This window comes from Tupaia chinensis, unplaced genomic scaffold, assembly GCF_000334495.1.
Source record: "Tupaia chinensis unplaced genomic scaffold, TupChi_1.0 Scaffold000140_1, whole genome shotgun sequence".
In the NCBI taxonomy this organism is placed as follows: domain Eukaryota; kingdom Metazoa; phylum Chordata; class Mammalia; order Scandentia; family Tupaiidae; genus Tupaia; species Tupaia belangeri.
In genome coordinates this window covers 5,957,356-5,962,206 of record NW_006159610.1, presented here as the reverse complement: position 1 = coordinate 5,962,206, position 4,851 = coordinate 5,957,356, and the positions used below count along the sequence as shown (strand labels likewise).

The window sequence follows — 4,851 nt, the reverse complement described above, 5'->3', positions numbered from 1 at the left end:
GACTGTAACACAGGAAATTAAAACCTCTCTTGAAAGTATTAAAAGCAGATTAGATCACACAGAAGATCAAATCTCACATGTGGAAGGCAAAACCTCTGGCCTAGAAAAAATGATCAAAAAGACTGAGAAAATAACCAAGAAAGACGAGGACAATATATAAGAAGTACTAGATATCATTAAGTGCCCAAACATCCAAATAATTGGCATCCCAGGAAGTGGAAAAAATAATAAGGGGGGAACCAGCAGTTAGCATAATGGCTATGTCGTTGGACTCCCACGTAGTTGACCGTGGTTCGCGTCCCGGACCCAGTGACTTAAAACTCACACCGGGCATGTGTGTGTGTGCCCAAGATCCCAAGAGGAGAATGGAGGAGAAGGGATTGTGGCGTGACCACCCCCCCGGGAGGGTGATTTCTCGCTTTCTGTCTTTCTGTCTCTCTCTATCTGGAGTGCACATGCGCTCTATAGCAAAAACCTCTCAAAAAGAAAAAAAAAAAGAAAGAAAAAATAATAAGGGCATTGATCATCTATTTTATAAAATCCTGGAAGAAAATTTTCCAAACCTAGAGAGGCATTCAAAGATCCAGACCCGGGGCCAACAGGTGGCATGGTGGTTAAAGGTGCTGGACTCCCACAGGGCTGATGATGGTTCGAGTCCCAGACCTGGCAGCTTACTCTTTCACTTTCTCTCTCTCACTCTGTCCCTCTCTCATCAAATTAAAATGAATGAATTAATTAAAGTTAAATGAAATAATTAAAACACACACAAATATCTAGATCCAGAAAGTACTAAGGACCTCAAATAGAATCAACCCAAGAAGATCTTCTCCAAGGCACATCACACCCAGATTGGCCAAAACCACAAAGACAAGATACTAAAATTGGCAAGAGAGAAACATCAGGTTACTCACAAAGGTTATCCCATGAAGTTAACATCAGAACTTTCACTGGAAACGATGTGGGCAAGGTAAGAATGAGGGAAATATATTCAAAGTGTTAAATGAACAATAGTTTCACCCAAGATTACTATACCTGGCAAGATTATCCTTTGTATGGGAAGAAAAGATAAAAAATATTCTCAGATAAACAAAACCAGAAAGAGTTTACCAACTCCAGACCAGCTCTTCAAAAAGTTCTGGAGTGCTATATTAGGAAAAGCAAAGTCAGACAGACCAATATAAGAGAACAAAAAACAACCAAGAAAATGACTCACTTAATGATAGGAACATGTCCAAAAAGTTCAATAATAATGTTGAATGTTAATGGATTAAATTCTCTGATCAAGAGACTCAGACCAGCTGAATGGATAAAAAAACAGAAGCTCTCTATCTATTGCCTACAAGAAACATACCTCATGGCTAAAGATATACATAGAATAAAAGTGAAGGGCTAGAAAAAGGTATTCCATGCAAGCAGAAATCAAAATGGGGCTGGAGTTGCGATACTGCTTTCAGATAAAATAGGCTTTAAAGACAAAAACTTTAAGAAGAGCCAAAGAAGGGCATTATATAGAAAAAGGCTAATTCATCAAATTAGACATAGCACTTACAAATACCTATGCACCCAACTCAGGAGCACCCAAACATGTGAAGGAAAGACTGCTAGAGCTAAAAAGAGAAATAGGTTGCAACATTATAATTGTTGGGGATCTCAACACTCCATTATCTCCTTTAGACAAATCTTCTAGGCAAAAAAATAAGCAGAGCGATACAGGATCTAAACAATACTATAAATCAAATGGACTTGACAGAGATGTATAGAACTTTCTACCCTAAGACCATGAAATATATATTTTTCTTACCTTCACATGGAACCTTTTCAAAGACTGACCATATGATAGGACACAAATCAAGCCTTTACAGATTCAAAGCCAAAGAAACTATATCCAGCATCTTCTCTGACCATGATGGAATTAAATATGATATTAATTTCAGGAAAAAGCCTCAAAAATACACAAACATGGCAACTAAACAATCTATTCCTGAATTACTTCTCAACTACGAAAGAAATTAAGTCTGAAATCTAAAGGTTTATGGAAACAAATGATAACGAGTACACAAGTTTTCATAATCTATGGGACACCACAAAAGCAGTCATAAGAGAGAAATTTATAGCAACTAGTGTACATAAGAAAACGATGGAAAGGTGGCAAATAACATCATGCTTCAGGAAATTGGTAAAACAACAACAAAACCCCGAATATGCCACAAGAAAAGAAATAATAAAGATTTGAGCAGAAATAAATGAAATAGAAAATAAATAAACTATACAGAAAATAAATGAAAGCAAAAGCTGGTTCTTTGAAAAGATGAACAAGATTGACACACCATTAGTTAGACTGATAAAGAAGAAAGAAAGAAACCAGATAAATCAAATACATAATGAAGCAGGCCATATTACTACAGATACAATAGAAATACAAAACATCATTAGAGGATATTATGAGTGACTGACTATATGCTAACAAACAAGAGAACATGGAAGAGATGGACAAATTTTTGGCTGCATATAATCTACCAAGATTGAATCAGGAGGACATAGAAAGCCTGAGTATACCCATAACAAACCATGAGATTGAATCAGTAATAAATAACCTCCCAATAAAGAAAAGCCCAGGTCCTGATGGCTTCGCTTCTGAATTATATAAAGCTTTTAAAGAGTTAACCCCCATTCTACTCAAATTATTTCTAAATATCCAAAAGGAAGAAACTCTCCCGAATTTATTTTATGAAGTCTCCATCATCCTCATTCCCAAAACATATAAAACATGACACAAAAGGAAAACTACAGTAGACCAATATCTCTGATGAATATAGATGCAAAAATTCTCAGCAAGATACTTGCAAATCATATCCAACAACATATAAAAAGTTCTACACATCTCTGTCAAGTCCATTTGATTTATAGTATTCATCATGACCAGATAGGCTTTATTCCAGGGATGCAAGGGTGGTTCAACATATACAAAGCCATAAATGGAATACACCATATTAACAGAAAGAAAGATAAAAATCATTTCAATCTATGCAGAGCAAACATTCTACAAAATACAACATCCTTTCATGATCAAGACTCTTAGCAAAATTGGCATAGAAGGATCATTTTTCAGCACAATAAAAGCCATATTTGAAAAACCTATAGCTAGGATTATATTGAATGGGGAAAAGCTGAAAGCTTTTCCATTAAAAACTAGACAAAGCTGCCCACTTTCTCCACTCCTTTTCAATACAATGCTGGAAATCTTAGCCAATGCTATCAGAAGGGAATAATATAAAAGGCATTGAAATAGGGAAAGGAAGAAGTTAAGTTGTCTCTGTCTGCAAATGTTATAATTATACACTTAAACCCAACTTCATAAAAAAAATCTCAAAGTAATTAATGAATACAGTAAAGTGGCAGGATACAAAATTGACATCCAAAAATCTATAGCATTTCTCTCTATATATAAACAACAAGCTGACTGAGATAGAACTGAAGAAAGGAATCCCTTTTATCATAGCCACAAAGTGTATAAGATACCTAGGGATAAACCTAACCAAGTAAGTCAAAGACCTTAACAAGAAAAACTACAAAAATCTTTAAAAAGATATTGAAAAAGACACTAAAAAAGTGGAAGGACATCCCTTGTTCCTGGACTGGAAGAATTAATATAATCAAAATGGTAATTCTATCCAAATTAATCTACATATTTGATGCAATCCCAATCAAATTACCAGAGACATTTTTAAAAGAATTTTTAATGTTATTTTTTCGTTATTTATTTTAATTTGACCAGAGAGAGACACACAGAGAGAGAGAGAGGGAAAGTGAGCAAGCAAGCCACCAGGTCCAGGACTCAAACTGTGATTGCCCACGTGAGAGTGTCCAGCACCTTAACCATCATGCTACCTGCTGGCCCCAGAGAGACATCCTTCATAGATCTAGAAAAGACAATCATAGAATTTGCCTGGAATCATAAAAGATCCTGTCTTACCAAAGCAATCCTGTGCAAGAAGAGTAGAATAGGCAGCATCTTACTCCCTGACCCCAAAATATACTATAAAGCTGTGATAATCAAAACAGCATGTTTTCGGAACAAAAACAGCCATATGGACCAATGGGATAGAATAGAGACCCAGAAATAAACCTCAAAACATACAGTCAACTGATTTTTTTTAAAAAACATGGAATGCTTCATTAATTTTCATGTCATTATTGCACAAGGACCATACTAATCTTCTCTGTATTGTTCCAATTTCAGTACATGTGCTGTTGAAATGAGCACCCAACCAAATTCTGACAAAGAATATCAGTCAATCCAGTGGGAAAAGGAAAACCTCTTTAGCAAACGATGCTGGAAAAACAGTATTTGCAGAAAGATGAAACTGGATCCCCATCTTCCACCATTAACAGAAATCAACTCAAAATGGATCAAAGATCTAAACCTAAGATCTCAGACTATAAAACTACTGGTGGGAAACACTGGTGTACATATACACCAGATTCTCAGGTCCGGCAGTGGCGTGATGGTTAAGGGTGCTGAACTCCCTCACGGCCGACTGTGGTTTGGGTCCTGGACCTGGCAGCTTGCTCTCTCACTTTCCCTCTATTTCTCTCTCACTTTCCCTCTATCTCTCTCTCACTCTGTCCCTCTCCCTCTAAATGAATGAATAAATAAATAAATAAAGTTAAATAAAATAATTTAAAAAAACTATATACATCAGATTCTTTTCTTTTCTTTTTTTTTGGAGAGGTTTTCACTATAGGGCACATGTGCTCGCCAGACAGACAGAGAGAGACATAGAGACAGAAAGCGAGAAATCACCCCCCCAGGGGTCACGCCACAATCCCTTCTCCTCCATTCCCTCTCTT

The 4,851-nt window shown here is 36.3% G+C and overlaps 1 non-coding gene across 1 annotated transcript; it reads right to left on the bottom strand.

The window, feature by feature from the left end:
• Positions 1 to 4,157: 4,157 nt before the first annotated feature.
• LOC114007229 (U6 spliceosomal RNA) lies at positions 4,158 to 4,264 on the bottom strand. Its single transcript, XR_003548840.1, has one exon. It is a non-coding gene; the product is annotated as a U6 spliceosomal RNA (small nuclear RNA).
• Positions 4,265 to 4,851: the final 587 nt, after the last annotated feature.